Source organism: Lolium rigidum, chromosome 1, assembly GCF_022539505.1.
Source record: "Lolium rigidum isolate FL_2022 chromosome 1, APGP_CSIRO_Lrig_0.1, whole genome shotgun sequence".
NCBI classification, from domain to species: Eukaryota; Viridiplantae; Streptophyta; class Magnoliopsida; order Poales; family Poaceae; genus Lolium; species Lolium rigidum.
The window spans coordinates 224,970,877-224,989,829 of NC_061508.1; positions in this window are offsets into that span (position 1 = coordinate 224,970,877).

Genomic DNA, 18,953 nt, shown 5'->3' on the forward strand with positions numbered 1-18,953 from the left:
AAAGCGCACTTCCCCACCATGAAGTTCGCGGATGTTGCGCGCGACACTCCTAAGGGTGCCAACATGCGTTCCATCCTCGCGGAAACCCAAGGGTTCAATCGGCTCTTTCTTGGGCGGGTTAACCACTCGTTCTGGTACAACAAGTACGATCTCCCCAAGGGCTTCTCGGACGCGGAAGACGAAGAGGAAGGTGCTGAGGAGGGCTACGCGGAGGGCTCCGGATCGAGCACTGAGCAATCCGAGGAATACTCCGATGGCAACTCCGGCATTGGCTCCGGCGACGGCTCCGCCTATGTAGCGTCTGATGAGGATCAATCCTCCGAATAGAAATCCTGTGAAACAATCAAACTGCTGTATCATTTTGGCCCCGGGGTGGGTTTGTAAGATAACTTAAATTCTTAAGTAGCTAGGGACGAAACATGTATGCATGGGCGGAAAAAACTTATCCTGCTATCCGTTAATGTTATTTCCATGTTTCGTTTTGTTGGAAAGCAAGTGCTGATTTCTATGTTTTCCAGCTTACTCGCTTGACCTTCCGCGATCCGGAAGACCTTTAGCCGGAAACGCTCGCCAGCGGCGACGAAGCCCAATGGCAATCCGTCAATAACCGCGGAAACAAGCCCCCAGCCAAGGTGCCGGAAATCGCTACTAGGAATCCACGAGTTCGCAGCGGAAAATATTTCCACCAGAAACTTAAGCTTACGTCCTAAAGGATGATTTTTGAAAATCACAACTTTCATACACGCCTAGGCGGAAATATCCAGCTCCGCGGTTTTAGTTGTAAAACATACACGATCTAAAAATGAACAATTAAAGGAGGTAAAAGACTCAAAGAGTGAACCAAAAGCTTTATTTCATTGATCATGTATAACTATTACAAAGTATGTAACTCGGAAAATTGTGCTAAGTGTGGAAAGGACGTACCTGTGCAATGTTTCAAGGGCGATCTGTTTCGTCGTAGATGTCATCCGGATCCTCTCTCTTGCGTTTCTGGTGCCAATTAGCTGGTCTGTATTTTAACTCCCGGAAATCAACAAGGTAGTATGATCCATTGTGAAGTACTTTGCTAACGACAAAGGGTCCTTCCCATGGAGATTGCAGCTTATGGTCTTTCACCTGACGGAGGCGGAGGACCAAGTCTCCGACCATAAACGAGCGATTCCGGACTCGACGGCTATGATAGAGTCGGAGTTTCTGCTGGTATATGGTGGAGCGTTGGTCAGCTAAATTCCGAGCTTCTTCTATCAGGTCCACAGATAGCTGTCTGGCCTCGTCAGCAGTTTCTTCATTATAGGCGGAAACTCGTGGGGAATCGTGGATGATGTCGGAGGGGAGGACGGCTTCGGATCCGTATACCAGGAAGAAAGGAGTGAATCCGGTTGACCTGTTAGGGGTAGTTCGTAAACTCCACAAGACATAATCTAACTCATCAGCCCAAGCTCCAGCTGCGCGTCGCAGCGGTTCTTCAAGGCGTGGTTTAATTCATGATAATATGAGGCTGTTAGCCCTTTCGACCTGACCATTGGATTGTGGATGGGCCACAGAGGCAAGGTCAAGCCTAATCCCTACATTATCGCAATAATCCTTCAATTCCCCTTGCGCGAAATTTGTGCCGTTATCAGTGATTATGCTGTGTGGGATGCCGTATCTCACAACGAGGCTGCAGACGAATTTTAGTGCCGTAGCACCGTCGGCTTTTCTCACTGGCTTTGCCTCGATCCACTTACTGAACTTGTCAACAGCGACCAGGAGGTACTCAAAACCGCCAGGAGATGATTTCTTTAGCTTACCAACCATATCGAGCCCCCAGACCGCAAATGGCCAGGTGATAGGGATGGTTTTCAGCTCTTGGGCTGGAGCGTTTGGTTGAGTAGCATAATACAGGCAACCTTGGCAGGTCTTTACCAGCTTGTCAGCATCTTCTTTAGCTGTGAGCCAGTAAAACCCAAGCCGAAAAGCTTTTGCAACGAGTGACCTGGGGGCGGCATGATGCCCGCAGTCCCCTGCATGGATCTCTCTGAGTATCTCAATACCATCTTGGTTAGAGACGCATTTGAGAAATACTCCTGTTGCGCTTCGTTTGTAGAGTTGTCCGTCAATGATTGTGTAGGATCTTGCTTGTCTGATGATCTGTCGTGCGAGGACCTCGTCCTCTGGCAACTTCTGATCAATGAGGTAGTCCAGGAAAGGCTGTGTCCAAGCCGGGATGATAGCCATCACTTCTCTAGCCGGAGATACTGCCACAGCTGGGTTTTCCGGGTTAGCGCCCTTCACCGAGGGTATCCGTAGGTGCTCCAGGAAAATACCAGGCGGAATTGGTTTCCTGCCGGATCCGAGCTTGGACAGCATGTCTGCCGCTGCGTTGTCGTCTCTCCTGGCGTACTTGACTTCGTATCCGAGGAAGCACTTGGCGATCTCGTCAACTTCATCTCTTTAAGCCGCCATGATGGAGTTTCTGGCGTTCCAGGTTCCAGCTACTTGCTGTGCCACCAGGTCGGAATCTCCGCAGCAAATAATGTGCTTGATCCCTATCTCCTTAGCGATGCGCAGACCGTGTAGTAGAGCCTCGTATTCCGCCATGTTATTTGTAGCTTCGAAGTGGATCTGCAGAACGTACTGCAGTTCTTCTCCGGTAGGGGACTTCAGGGTGACTCCGGCTCCTGAGCCTTGATGCTGCTTGGATCCATCGAAGTGCATAACCCATGTCTCTGGTTCCAGCTCCAGATTTGTGTCCGGAGCTTCTGTCCAATCTGCAACAAAATCCGCCAGGATCTGGGATTTAACCACAGTCCTGGCTTTGTAGTTGATGTCGAAGGCGGATAATTCAATGCCCCATTTTGCTGTGCGTCCTGTTGCGTCAGCGTTGTTGAGAATCGTTGACAGCGGAGCTTTGCTCACGACCGTTCATCGGATGCTCCTGGAAGTAGTGCCCCAGCTTCCTGCTACCTAGGAAAACTCCATAGGCTAGCTTTTGAAAGTGAGGATATCTTTGTTTGGATTCCGTAAGCACTTTGCTAATGTAGTAGACTGGCCTTTGGACTCCATACTCGTGTCCTTCTTCCTGTCGCTCCACCACGATGACGAGGCTGATGACTCTGTTGGTAGCTGCCAGGTAAAGGAGCATAGGCTCTGACTCCATTGGTGCTGCTAGGATAGGTGGGGAGGTAAGTATTTCCTTCAACCCTTGAAGTGCTGTATCAGCTGCCTCGTCCCAGACAAATTTGTCTGTTTTCTTCAATAGCTTGTACAGAGGTAGCGCCTTCTCGCCAAGACGGCTAACAAACATGTTGATTGCTGCAACACAACCAGTTAGTCGTTGCACATCTTTGAGACAAGTTGGCCTTTTGATGCACAGGATTGCCTTGATTTTCTCCGGGTTAACTTCAATGCCCCTGTTAGAGACAATGAAGCCAAGGAGTTTTCCGGCTGGGACGCCAAAGACGCACTTCAGCGGATTCAACATCATCTTGTACCGTCGGAGATTCTCAAAGGTTTACGTGAGGTCGCCGATCAAGTCGGATCCTTTCCGGGTCATGACCGCGATGTCGTCGACGTAGGCGTGTACGTTCCGGCTAATTTGGTCCTTCGAGCACTCGCTGCATCGTACGTTGGTAGGTGGCACCTGCGTTTTTCAAGCCAAAGGGCATAGTAACATAGCAGTAAGTGCCAAATGGGGTGATGAACGAGGTCGCCTTTTGGTCGGACTTCTTCATCCGGATCTGGTGATACCTGGAATATGCGTCAAGAAAACACAGAAGTTCCGCCCCTGCCGTCGAATCAATGACTTGGTCAATGCGCGGCAGAGGAAACGGATCCTTCGGACAATGCTTATTCAAGCCGGAGTAATCGATGCACATTCTTAGTATTTCAGAATTCTTTTTGGGTACAAGGACGGGATTTGCGACCCAATCAGTGTGGATAACTTCTATTACAAAACCTGCCTCTAGTAACTTTGCTAATTCCATTCCTATGGCGCGGCGCTTCTTATCTCCAAAGCGTCGCATAGCTTGCTTCACCGGTTTAGCCCCCGGGTTTATGTTGAGGTAGTGCTCGGCGAGTTCCCTTGGTATTCCGGACATGTCAGAAGGCTGCCATGCGAAGATATCCATGTTAGCGTGGAGGAACTCGACGAGCGCGTCTTCCTATTTGGGGTCCATGTTAGCTCCGATCGAGACCTGCTTGGTAGTGTCCCCTTCCTTGAAGTTGACTTTCTTGGTCTCTATCGCGGCCTTGAAGGAATTTTTATGTTCGGAGATCTGTTTCTTGGTGGTCTGCATCTCTGTCGGATCCACCGTGGCTCTGTAGCCTTTCAGCTCCTCTCCAGATATCACAGACTCTGCGAAGGCGGCTTCGCCCAACTCGCACTCATGAGCCTTCTTGTAGTCTCCGGATACGGTAATCATACCATTGGGACCCAGAATCTTGAGCTTGTTGTAGATGTAGCACGCTCTTGCGTGGAACTTGTGGTAGGTGGGCCTGCCGAAGATGACGTGGTAGGAGCTCTTGAAGGGCACGACCTCAAACGTTATCATCTCTTCGCGGAAATTATTAATATCGCCGAAGGCCACGGGAAGTCTGATGCTGCCGAGGGAATTTGCCTTTTTACCCAGAACCACGCCATGAAACTCAGTGTTGCTGTGTTTAAGTTGTTCCTTGGTAAGGTTCATCCGCTCCAGAGTCTCCAGGTACATGATGTTCAAGCTGGCTCCGCCATCCATGAGGCACTTGGAGAAGTCGTAGCCGTCGATGCGGGGACTTACAACCAAGGCGTAGCACTCTTTTGGCACAATGGTAGGATGATCATGCCTATCAAATGTGCACGGAATTTCCGACCACCTGACATACTGCGGCACAGCCGGAACTGTAGCGTTCAGGATCCGGAAAGCTGACTTGCTAGCGCGGACTGTTGGGGTTCCGAGGAAGGTGTGGTACGCGCCTACACTCTTTTTGCCGAAAGGTTTGGGTTTAGCTGCGGATCCCTCTTTGGGGTCCGGCGAAGCATCATCCTCATCCATCGCCTCAGAACTGTCTTCCTCTTTGTCCTTGTTCTTGCCCTTGCCTCCTTTGCCGCGTGGGCGGTGCTTCCGGGCTCGCTTGTATCCTGCTTCCGGGTCATTTTTCAGATCGTTGACCCACTTGCAATTGCGGTTAGTGTGAGTGGACTTCCCCGTAGCCGGATCCAAATGGGCCAGGCAGGGCATGTCTCTGTACTCTTCGTAAGTTTGGGGAGCGCCGGATCCGGAAGCGGTGACCTCGTCACTACGCTGCTGGCCCCTGCTGGCTCCGCCTCCGCGACCATGGCCTCTTCCACCTCCTTGACCTCCGCGCTGAAAGGCTATGGCGACCATCTCGGATCCGCCATTGTTTTGGTCATCCGGGTGATTTTTCCGCTTATTGCCGCTGCTGTTGCCGTTGTCACGGTTCTTCTTCTGCTAATGCAGGGGAATTGCTGTAGCTGCTAGATCTCCGCCTGCGTCGTCATCGGCGGCGGTATGATCGCTGGCAATGGAGATCATGTCATCCAAAGTCAGTTTGTTTGCGTTAGCCAAGCAAGTGAGCTTGTGCCACAGCAATCCTCCCCTCTGTAGTCCACCTATAAAGGCGTGCATAGCTGTGGTGTGATCGACATTTTCACACTCGTTCCTTGTTGCTAGCCATCGGGTGAGGAAGTTCCTTGATGTTTCACCCTTCTTCTGGATACACGTCTGTAAGTCGCTCGTCGTGGCAAGTCTCTTGTAGGTGCCCCTGAAGTGCTTTTCGAAGGCGGTCTTCAGGTCAAACCAGCAAAAGATGGAATTCTTCTCGAGGTCGCTGAGCTAGATCCGGGCTGGACCCACAAGGTACAGCTGAAGCATGCGGCAGGCAATATTAGGGGTTCCTCCGGCAAAGGTTACTGCATCATAGTAATCCTCAATCCAGGTATCCGGCCTTTCCGTGCCATCATAGGTCTTCAGGTTTCCGGGTAGCTTGAGGTTCATCCTTGGCGTTGGTTCCTCTCGAATCATCCTGCCAAAGCACTTTGGGCCTATGTAGTCAGTTCTGTATTCATTGAGACGTTCCCGCGCGTCACGCGAGCCATGGCGGGGGGATTTTGAGCGAGAGCGAGATCTCCGGCCGCCGCCTCCGCCTCCACCTCCACCTCCACCGCTAGGTGGTGGTGAGGGAGATCTGCGAGGGGGCCGATGCGACTTCTTGCTTCCGCCTTCTGACTCTCCCCGCCCTTCGCGATGTTGACTCCGGCTTCGATGGCTGCCTTCACCATGGTGCTGGTTGCCTTCGTCGTTCCGGCTTCTCGCGAGGCTCCGGGTCACGCTCCTCGTTCCGACTCCTCCTAGGCTCGGGTTCTCGATCGTTGTTCCGGCTTTGGCGGGGTTCCGGCGTACGCTCTCTGTTCCTCGGAGGCGGCACGTTGTCGCGGATGTTGATTCCACCTGGACCGTGAGGCCTGGTGTTTCCGACTGGACTGCGGCGGCGAGGGAGTGGAGGACGCGGGTATCCGTTGGGTGGAGGTGAGGGATTCCGGTACTTGTTCCTACCAGTGTACATCGCATCCTTTCCCTTCTTCGGATCTGACGGAGGTGTCTTTGATGGTACAGGGATTGGATTTGGGTGCTCTCTGATTTTCCTTCTGCGTTCCGAGGATCCGGTTCGCGATTCGTCATCGCGATGGCGATTGTCGTAGGCGTCCTTTTGCGCAGTAGAGATGCAATGATCCGGGTTGGATTCCAGCTTGCGCGAAGTGTCTGCCTTGCTCTGCTACTTCATTGCTGAGGCAACGAGCGTACGGACGTAGTCGATGTCAATCTCCTCGGTCTTTTTCTTCAAGATTTCCGCAGCTTTCTTCATGTTATCCTTTGGAGTGGCGAGCGGCTGCTGCTCAGTCGGAGTTGCGAAGGTGATCTTGCGGGGAGTTACAGCTTCTCGCAGATCTTATCGACCTCCTGTTGAGCCTTAGTGATATTGTCCTCCCAATGCTTCCGGAGTTGTTGGACTTTCACCAGTGATTCGTCCACCTCACGCTCTCGCTTGAGAAAATTGTCCACGAAGTTCGCGGCCTCCTTCCTCTCATCTAGCATTGCTGCTGCGGTGGTGGCAAACTTCTTGGCTGTGGCCAACATCTCCTGCCTTTTGGCTTCTAGAGCCTCTGCATTTGCTGCGTCTTCGGGGGTGATTGGTTTGTTGAGGATGTCGGAATGTGCGATTGCATCCATGCCTGCTTGCTCAACCAGTTCTTCTGGGGACAAGACTTCCTTATGCTGTCGTTCCCGCGATAGCAGAGATCCTGCATGGGATGGCTGTGGATCGGAGTAGGTGTTGTCATCCTCTGATTCCCGTTGATCCAGCGCCGCCAAGGTTGCGAGAACCTGTTTAGGCTGGGCGGATTCAACTTCGGGCTGGTCACCGTATCCGTATTCCTTCACCTTGCGATCGAACTCTTCAGTATCCATGGAGCGGGCATCCCCGGAAATTGGGCTTAGGTTACCCAGGATCGATTCTTCACCCGGAGCACTGCTTTCTCCGACAGCCTCCTGCTGATCCGGAGCAGCGTTATTTTCCGGTTCCTCAACCTGCATGGGGCCTGCTCCGACTTCTTGAGGGGCGGCTCCTGCGGTATGGGCTAAGAAGTGTACGAAGTGACACCTTTGCTTCTCTAACACCTGGGAGACCCAGGCGGATCTGCATTGGTCTTCCACCGTTATTTCCTGCTCAGGGGCGGATTGGGTGGGTTTTGATTTTTCCAGATCTGAAGGCGGAATCTTCGCTGGGAAGTTCCAGCATCTCAGATCGGATCTTCGCGACTGCGTCCTGCTCAGCGGCGGTCGTGTCAGCGCTACTTACCAGTGTGTTCCCGTCGGAGTCGACGGTTTCGCCGATGAAGATGTGTATGCCGCCAACTGGGACGATGGAGAGCTTGACGGGGTTTGTCTTAGCCGGAATCCAGCACTCATCCGGAGGGACGATCGGAAGGTTTCCGGCGTAGAGGACGCGCCCCACAGCGATGGTGTCATCATAGCTTCCCATGGCGGAACCCTCCCGGTTCCGGCCTCCAGACGCCGCTGGCCCCACGGTGGGCGCCACGGCCACGGTGACGATCATCGGCACGATGTGCTCGCTCGACGACAGCCCGCTGGCTGTAGACCCGATGCTGCCAACGATGGTGCACGCGCCGGTGGCGAGCGTGATGGCGAACTTGAGCCTAATCGACGGTGCCTCGGAAGAGGGATCCTCACGAGGGGGAGAAGAAGTAGGGGCCATAGGGCGGAGTGCACACGGGACGGTGGTACGCGATTTACCCAGCTTCGGAACACCTGCACGATGACGGGGCCTACTCGCTGCTTGTCCGGAATTATCCGGGCGCTTTCGCGTTGTTACAATGAGTTGTGGTTGTGCCTCTAGGGCTCCCGGGATCCGGCTTATAAAGGCGCACGGATCTAGGGTTTACATGGAGAGTCCTAGCCGGATTACAGGTTGCCTAACTACGGTACAATGTCTTGCCGTGTACGTCAAGGATCCGCCTTCCCTTAAACGTCGTACTGGATCCGTGTCCCATATGGGCCTCCACGGATCCGACTTCCTCCGAGGATCGGTTGGGATCCGGATTCCCCATCCTGGGCTGGACTTCATCCTTCAGGATCAACAGCAACTGGGCCGCCCGATGGGCCACATGCCACATCACTATCTATGGGCCACCCAGGCTTGCCGGATCTAGGCACTGTCGATGGTACACCCATGAAGTATACCCACAACAACTGGCGTGCACATCGTCAGGTGCTGCGGGAGGCACTCGAGCTGCAGGCCCGCCAGCGGCGTGAGGCGGCGCACGCGGTGGATGTAGCAGCGTTCGACGCCCCTGGCCCCGCAGCTGCCGAGAGCGCGGCGGCAGCAGTGTTGCAGGAGGAGGCGCTGGCGGATACCATTGCGGCGTTCGACGCCTCCACCGAAGAAGAGGCGCGGCGGCGCCGGACGGAGGAGATGAGCCGGCGGTGGGATGATGAGCGCTGGCGCCAGCGCGAGGAGCGGGAGGCGCAGTACCATGAACGGCGGGTGGCGATCGAGTGCCGGCGGCGGGAGTCGCTCGAGCGCCAGCAGCAACTGGCGGCGGAGGAGCGTCAGCAGCGGGAGGCGGCGTTGGCGGCAATGGAGGCGGCCTGGGGGAGGCGGGCAGACGAGTTGGCGGCGGAGGCCGATGCGTTTGCGGCGGCGATGATGGAGGCGCCAACGGATGAGGAGGAGGCGCCAATGGAGGAGGAGGAGGAGACCGAGGTGGAGGACGATGACGAGTTCGGGTAGTCCGATGATGACGGGCCGCACCCATACGAGACAGCCGATCAGCAACGCGCACTCGTCGAGTCCTTCGAGTCGGAGAAGAAGCTCCAGGATGACGCCCGTGCCCCCGAAGAGGCGCAGATTCGTCGCGCCGTCGAGCTCTCCCTCCAGGCGGCGCAGCAGGGGAGGGCGGACGTCGATGCGCTGCTGGAGCAGCGGCGTCTGGCCACCGCCCTACGACGGAGAGGCAGAGCGCGCAGCAAGAGCTGCGGCGGAGGGGAGGCGACGATGGGGCGGGGCCATCGAACGCACTGCCGGGTGGTCAGTAGGCTAAATCTAGCTGTTTTCATTGAAACTTTGTAATGTATAATCAAATTTGAATGAAAACACTAGTAGAAACAAGGGCTTTGGTTTTTTGCCCCAGATGGCTTTTGCACCGGATTTGGCACGAACCGGTGCTAAAAGGGGTCATTAGCACCGGTTCGTGGGGCGCAGCCGGCCGAGGGACCTTTTGCACCGGTTTGTATTACGAACCGGTGCAAATGAGCTATCTTTTGCACCGGTTCGTAACACAAACCGGTGCAAAAGGTTCGTCGCCAGGCACGTGTCAGCCGAGGGACCTTTAGCACCGGTTCGTGTTACGAACCGGTGCAAAAGATAGCTCATTTGCACCGGTTCGTAACACGAACCGGTGCTAAAGGTCCCCAACCCTATTTCAGCTCTACCCAGCCAACACACACACCACTCACTTCATTTTTGCTAGGAGAAGGTGTGTGTGTTGAGTGCTAACTTGCTTCTCTTTGGCATGCACATAAGGTGCTCGATGAAATGTCTGAGAGAGTGATGCCGCTTGATTTTTACACACAACAAAAATGAGATGAGGTGCCGGAGCGACACTTAAGCTTTCTCCTCTTTTTTTCCTCCTCGATCAAGGTTAAGCAACAACTTTACCCTTTCATTTGTACGGTGCTAATTTCCACTATTTATAAATATTATGATGTTTTGTAATAGTTTATTGATAAACTTAATTAATTATTTGATGTAGATGAACCGGCGGCAATGGATGTACGTTGACCGACGTCTACCCGAGTTCTGATCGGGCCTGGAAGAATTTATCCGTGTGGCTCAGGAAAACCCACAGGCGGATGGTTTTATGTGTTGTCCATGTGTTGATTGCCATAACTTGAAGCAATACCCTGAATGGCAAGTCATTCACTCCCACCTGCTTTGGAAAGGTTTCATGCCCAGCTATAATTGTTGGACCAAGCATGGAGAAAGAGGGGTTATGATGGAAGACGACGAAGAAGAAGAAGAGGATGATGATATGTACCCTAACTACGGTGATACTGCAACAGGGCATGATGAAGATGAAGATGCAGGAGGAGGTGATCAAGATGAAGAGGCACAGCTACGACACAGCTGAGTCGTAACAAATCACCGAGACGCAAACAAGAGCCCCTCCCAAGAGTGCCTAAGGTTGCTCCCAAGAGACCTTATGACTATACAGTTGAGGAAAATGCCAAGATTGTAGCCGAACAAGCACAAGCAACAAATGTTGAAGCTGAAAAAGCCCCGGCCTTGAGCCGGAGCCAGCTATATCTCTCGGAAAAGAAGTTGAAACTCCTGAAGAACCTTCATCAACCTGAGCCAAGTCTTTCATCGAACTATGACCGGTCTATTCGCAAGTCAAATGTGTTAGCAAAAGACCGGTGGGAAAAAAGTAAGGTAGATGGGAAACCAGTTCCCCAGCGTGGAGCCCAGAAAAACTCGTGCCCCCCGCTCCAAGTGTATCCCGATGTCCTAGCGTGCCTTGATCCGACGATGGTAAAACTATACAAAGATGAGGCAGAAGCGGCCGGTATGAGTATTCCTGAGTACTTAAGCCGCATCGATGCAGAATTCCTGTTCAAGGGTGATGATGTCCAAATAGCATACCAGTACAAGTACGGGCAACCTCTTGTCAGAGCTAAGGAGTTGCCTAATCTATCAACACAACTGCGAAGACTGCATAATTGGTACATGGATGCATGTAAGGATGGTAAGAACTCGGATCATGGTGGCAATCACGGATGACCACTACGGGCGAAATGACGTGATGAACATCGAATTTTGTGAATTATTTCAGTTATTCAACCAAGACGCCCTCGACAAATCTCTGCTGAGTGCATACTGTCTGTAAGTATTATTTATGTAATTAAGTCTCTACCACGGCTCGTCCATTATTGCATGCATATAACCATACTCTCACTGTATTATGCAGAATGAAGATCCGCGAATGCCGCAAGGGGCAAATCTATGATCTTGGGTTCGTTGACCCATATACCGTGAATGGGTATACTGTCGACAACTCTCCCAAGGACACGGAGAATAACTTGGTATATGTCTTAAGGAAAAACTCATACAAAAGGGCAATACTATTTCCTTACAACTTCGCGTGAGTGTTACTGTCTTCACACATTAAATCTTTTTCGCTTACTCCATGTGTTAAGTGTAATTGATGAGTTATGCATATATATATATGTGTGTGTCCGCAGGTTTCATTATATCCTGCTAGTCATTGAACCCGACACCAGGATAGTAGAAGTCATGGACTCGAAGAGTAAACCCCTTGAGGCGTGGGGGGACATGGCTGATATCCTCCACAAGGCTTGGAAACGGTTCACCAACAAAGCTCCGGGTTTAAAGAATAAAGAACTTCGAATAAAACATGTACCGGTAAGTACTTGCTAGGCCGCGCATCTCTTTGATTCTAGTTTCAATACCATTATTATCATCCTTGATTATATATATATTATTTTGATTGAACTTTGTTCTCGTAAAGTGCTTGAGGCAAGAGGACGGGAATAATTTATGCGGGTTCTACGTTTGCGAGTTCATCCGCCAGAATACCCACCATGTGAGGGACATTTTGGAACAACTTGATGTAAGTAAACAACATTCATGGCTTTATTTTATCACCTTGTGTTTCATTCACATACACACACATATATATATTGACCACCATACCTTCTTCAAATTATTAGATCCAACGGTTGCGGAACGGTCTTCTAGCAACCGAGCGTGTACGAGCAATTCAAGAAGAGCTGGCGGGATTCTTACTTGAGCAAGTCATAGCTCCAGACGGAGAACACTATGTGGCCGACATGCAAAATCAAAGTTGATGTAGACATATATATATATGCATGAACGTGTGTCACTTTGATCGATATATATATGTAATACAATGGTTTGCTATATATATATATATATTTGAATTGTCTGCATTAATATTATACCGTGTTTCGAATGGGGCAGAGTCTCTGCCGCGGCAGCGTTTTAGTGCAATTCCCTGCCGCGGCAGGGAAGGGTACTAAAATGCTGCCGCGGCACAACCCTTTTGCACCGGTTCGTATTACGAACCGGTGCAAAAGCTCCCCCGCCGAGCGCCCCACAGCCGGCCACGTGGTGACCCCTTTAGCACCGGTTCGTAAGCCAACCGGTGCAAAGGGGGGGGGGCTTTTACACCGGATGGTTTGCACCGGTTGGCCATCCGGTGCATATGGCCCTTACAAACCGGTGCAAAAGGCCATATTTCTACTAGTGAAAACCTTTATTTTCGTGCACCAATGTTCATTTGGGGAGAACGTTTGGGGGACGCGACTGGAGAGCGATGTCCCCCAAACGCGGCAAGAACGAAACACATCCCGAAGGCTCAATTCGACATGCTTTGGGGGACGATAGACTGGAGATGCTCTTACCGCGTGTCTCTTGACCCTTCGACGCTTCTAAAGAAATCCTTTGGCCGACCTCCTGGAGCTGACCAAACGCAGCATTCCATCAACCTGGATAGCATGCAGGAAGTCCACGCCATCTCTATTTTGCCGACGTGACCCAACTCCCTCTATCTTCTTGACACGTTACTCTCATAATATCTTCTACTACGTACTAGTCCTTTACTTAGCTTGTACTACTGCCGCTGCTGGTACACTATTACGTACAACAAGATTGCATGCAAGCTAAGCTCTAAAACACTATTCAGCTTGATTACATATTTAGCTGCCTTCTAATTAAATACTCGATGCATATTTGCAAACCATCATATCTTATTTGCTTAAAAAAGTTACACAAAAATATTTCAGTTTAACTATTATATTAATAATTGATTAGTACAGTAACTATGAAAAAATCGGGTTATTACATAAACCATACAAGACAATGAGATGCAAAGCATGAAAGGCAAATGCTTAGGTACAAAATAAAATCATAAAAACCAACTCCCTTAAACCCTCGAAACTTTTTCCCCATTAACACCAATTACCTTAATGGGTAAAAAAAAAGAGAAGGCCCATATAATGAGACACTACAGGAACAACCTTCTGGGCCGACGGCCCCGCACCGTCGGCACAGTGCACATCACCGTCGGCATAGGCTCTGCCGACGGTGACCGTCGGCGTCTCGTCGTCGGCACATCTGGCGTCGGGGTCCGCGCAGGCACCGTCGGCGTAGCAGGCCACCGTCGGCACAGGAGTACGCCGACGGCTGGACGGTGGCCGTCGGCCGCTCCATCGTCGTCACGCCGGCTGCCGTCAACGTCGCCAGCTGTGCCGACGGTTAAAGTTTCACTTTTTTTTCCCAGAACCGGCGGGAAACAGCGACGATTCAAACTGGAAAAAACGCGCCAAGCGGCAGAGCTGTGCCGACGGTGTCACCGTCGGCACAGACCCTGCCATTTGGCACAGCTATGGGCCTCTGCCGACGGTGACACCGTCGGCACAGCTGCTGCCCAGTTTTTTTTTATTTTCCTGATTTTGCTCCATTTGCACAGCAATTGCATATAAAATAGCAGTATCATATATGAATTGCACACATATAGCTCACATCACAGATATAGCACAAATATGGCACCAAATCCCAAATTTAGTACAAATATAGCACACAAGCAATACGGTACATATAGTCATCCTACATAGATCATTCTACACATATAGCATGTGTCATGTAGCTAGTACAATGTAGAAACTATGGTGGTGCACCACCCGAGAGACGATCTAGCTCCGAGTGGGTGAAGCGAGGCCGCTGTACTTCGACGGTGCTCGGGGAGGTAGAACCACGACGAGAGCCACCGGAAGCAGAATCATGCCGAGGTTCGGCAGAAGCACCAGGAGAACAGCGACCGGGGTGCATCGGCGTACCATCAGGAGCGTCGTTCCCGGATTCTCCCAATCCCTACATGTTGGAGGGAGTTAGCAACTTAGCCATCTCACACCAAGTTAGCAACTTAGCCAAGTTAGCAACTTACCGGGGTCAACTGACGCTGACGCTTGTACATGCAATAGAACTCCTCCTTGGACGGGAACACTGGCGTCGGCCCCGGATGAGGTGGCTCTGGGAGTGGTTCCTCTCGCACTCCATTCATCATGAACCGAGTGAAACTCGCAAGAAACGGGAGAGATAGCTCAGATTCAAACATGGGGACTTATGATGTTTTGCAACCATAGAGATTGAAACTTACCGCCATCCGGTTGCTCGTCCACCTGGACATAGGCATCTTTCACAAGGTCATGCTCCTTAATCTTCTCGAGATACTCCTCGTAAGCTACCGCATAGGCCTCCTCGAGCTGAGTCTACAATTTCAGAAATAATGCGTCTCATCAACATAGCCATTCGGGAACAAGATTCAAAACGAGAGGATGAAAGTGTGGATGACTTACATCTACCTCTACCCGAGAACGGCATGTAGTCCGCGAGGAGGTAGCGTAGGCTGCCGGAGGGGAGGGTAGCCTTGATCCGCGTGAAGTTCCTCCGAGGCTTGAAACCCCCGGCAAGGCAGGCAGGACGTCCATGCGGCTGGCCGGACCCCGCCGGCATCATCGCCACCTCGTCGACCGGCTCGGTCATCGGGTCCTCCACCTCCGGATGGAGCTTGGCGTACTCCTCGCAGTATTTTTCCTTGCTCTCTTTGGCCTTGCCGTAGTACATCTCGGGCGCGGGCCGAGGCTCGTTCGGACCGGGCGTCACCGGCTTCATGTGCGTCCACGCTTCCATCTCACCAACTTCCCTCCCGAGCTTCTTCCCCTGCATCACAAAACAAATGTTATGCATATCATCGAAAATCAAAAAAATGCAGCTTGTTCCATTTTTATATGTACCGGACGGTCCCGATAGCGATCGGTGCTGCTGCTCCCCGCACCGTGTGTTCCCTGATGCCCACGGTTGGCCTTGTTCCGGTCGCTCACGGCCTTGAAATCGGGGTTTTCGCCGACCCAATTCTTGACCAACTCCATGAAGGCGGCCCTCTTATTATTATCAGCCCAATGTGGTACAACCTCGCAAAATCAAAACTCATTTGAAGAACAAACAATATAGTTGCAAGTTAGCCGCAAGTACATAGAATCGCATTGACAATTACTTACCGACATGAAGTCCTCTATTGTCATAGCCGGGGCGAGTCCCTCGCACAATCTCGGGCTTTGTGTACCTTACGCCCTGCTCAGCATAGAAGTGGCCGATGCACGTGATCCTCTGGTTGTACCACTCGCTGCCGTGTCAACTTTCGACACATGTTACGGAGGATCACGTCCGCCCTCTCCTTATGCTCGGTCGCCACCCTATAATTGCGCTGCAATCAAGCATAACGAAAGTGTGAGAGGCATGAGTTATCACGGTGGGGTTATCAACTACATATGAACGAAACCCAAAGAGTATGCATTACGTACCCAAAACTTCTTGATCACGGCGTCGTCAGCGGAAGTAAAGCCAGGGTAAGGTGCTATCTCAAAGTCTTCCCAAGTGTAGGCTAGCTTGGACTCGCCCCCAAGGACCGGAGTGTACATCCCCGGCCAGTACTTCCTAATAGCAGCTCCAATCAGACTCCCTGGTACACGGACATTCTTCCCCGTATATGTGAAATTTCTGCACAATTATCAAACATTAGAAAATGCTAAGTGTCATAACGAAAATGAAATCACCTTACTACTTACTCTATCTTTCCTGGGACAAGGAGCCACTTCTCATCCTCCGTAGCAGGGTTCCTTACTCTCATCGGGAACCTGCGCTTCCCCACGAATCCGCAACTTCTTCGGAGCCATCTCCGTCGAAGCCTCCTCGTCCCTAGACTCCTCCTCCTCCTCCCTAGTGTCCTCCTCCTCCTCCTCCCTAGTGTCCTCCTCCTCGTCCATAGACTGTGAAGCCACTGAGCCAGAAGCAGAGGGAATGTCAGCTAGAAGGAGTTGTGCATCCCCCCCTCGTCCTCCAGCTCGTCCTCCCCCTCGTCCTCCAGCTCGTCCTCCCCCTCATCCTCCAGCTCGTCCACCCCCTCGTCCACCCCCTCGTCCTCCCCGTCCTCCGTCTGCGTCTTCGTAACGCCGGGTGGGAACAATGGGTCTTCCACTCCGTCTGGAAGCACCCGCCCTTTTTTCCCGCCCACCCTTTCCTGCCCATTCTCTCCCTCCATGTTTTCCCGCCATTTCAGCCCCTCGTCGGCCTATATATAGCCATGGCTTCTCCACTAATAGCACCAGCAACATTTCTCCCTTCATCACTTCTCTTTTTTTTTGAAGGCTCTGACAGTAGGAAAGGCTCCTACTATCTTTTTGTATTAAAACTCAGAAAAGATTTACATGGTATCTTCCTCAGAAGGGGGGGGATGGAATTTACAGGTATCTTACATGCCCCTAGATATTGGTAGCAAAATCTAGAATGAAGCTATGATGCTTTTCTTTGGTCCTATGAACTAGTAGGAGCAAGTCAGTTTTAATTCTCTGCTTCCAAGTTTCCACACTGGGGTGCAATCCTCTGAAATAAAGGTTGTTCCTTTCTTTCCAAATGTGCCACGCAGATATTAAGAAGATTTCCATGAACATAGGTTTTTGCCAGAGTTCTTTTCCTCTTTGTATGATAGTCCTTCTATCTCCAGCACTGTGCCAGAGCATTCCAATTTTTTCCCAACAAAGGGTGCTAAAGGGGCATGAGAATAGCATGTGTTCAATTGTCTCTTCCGGTGGATTGGTGCACATCAGGCAATTATATCCTGTGTTGAGGCAGTAGTGTCTTCTCCTTAGCATATTCCTGGTGTTTAGCCTATCTGAGAGGACTAGCCAACCAAAGAATTTTATTTTTGGTACACACTTGCTTTTCCATAACCAGCCATAAGTAATATGTGGAGAGATGTCTCTGAAACAAAAGTTGTAGAATTTGGCGGCTGTAAATTTGGTAGAGCCCCAGTCATATGTCCAGGTATCATGATCCTGACAGAGTGCAATGTGCCTAGTGCTGTGCTGTAATTCTCTGAGTTCCTCCATTGCTTCAGGGGAAAGTGGTAGGTGGAAGAGATTTCCTAAGCCTGTGGAAGAGAGGAAGTCCTGAACTGAAATATCTTCATCAATTGCAAATGAGAAGGCCCTGGGATATGTGTCACTAACAATGGTTGAGATCCAGGAATCCTTCCAAAAAAGTGTTGATGCTCCATCATTTATCGAACTAGAAGCAATACCTCTATAAACAGGCATGAGTTTGCAAATATCTTTCCACCAAAAGGATCCATATAATGGCATAGCATGTGGTATTTTCCCTGTGTAGTATGTGCTCCAAATCAGGTTGACCCATGGGGTATCCTCTCTGTTATAAAATTTATGAAGATACTTCAGCAATAAGCCGTGATTCTGTATCTTAAGGTTAAGTATTCCAAGTCCCCCTTCTTTTTTGGCTGACACACCATATCCCAGGAGGCCAAGGGGTTGATCTTTTTTTCTCCATTTTCTCCCTTTTTCATCCAGAGACAATGCCTTCTTATTTTTTCCAGTAATTCAAGTATCTTAGGATTTAGTTGCAGGGAGCACATGGTAAAGCTAGCTATGGATGTAAGGAGAGAGTTTATCAGAGTCACTCTTCCACTGTAAGACATAAGCATGAATGAAGCAGAAACTTTCCTCTCAATTCTGTCAACCAGTGGCATTAATTCTTGCATAGTTGGTTTTGTGGTTCCAAGTGGTAAACCCAGATAAGTGAATGGCATGGCAGCTAGTTGGCACCCAATAAGATTAGCAATATTAGCTGCTGAAGTAGGGTCCAGGTTAATAGGGATCATAGAGGATTTATGATAATTAATAGTTAAGCCTGTAGAAAGAGCATACTGTTCCAGAATATCCTTCATAGTTTGTACTTGTTGCTCATGGGCTGGCAGTATAATTAGTGTGTCATCTGCATATTGTACCACAGGGAAATCTGTTTCCACATCAGTAGGGAATGGAGGAGTGAGGAGTCCATTTCTGTATGCTTTATTGATTGCAGATTGGAGTAGATCAGCAGCTAGAACAAATAACAATGGAGACAGGGGATCTCCCTGCCTCACCCCTCTTTTGCAATGAAATTGTCTACCAGGTACACCATTAAGAAGAATAGCAGATTTTCCACAGGAGAAAATTTGATCAATCCATAAAAGCCATCTATTATCAAAGCCCATCTGCTTCATTACTTTAAGCATAGCAGAATGATCAATAGTATCAAAAGCCTTAGCAAAGTCTAGTTTCAACAAAATAATTTCCTTTTTTGAAGCTTCACACTGATAAAGGAATTCAAAGGCCCAAGCAATACAGTCCTGAATAGTCCTTCCTTTAAGGAATCCATATTGATTTTTATGTACAATTTTTAGCACCACTTTTTGCAGTCTGTTGGCAAGAAGCTTTGTAAGGATTTTGAGGATACAGTTT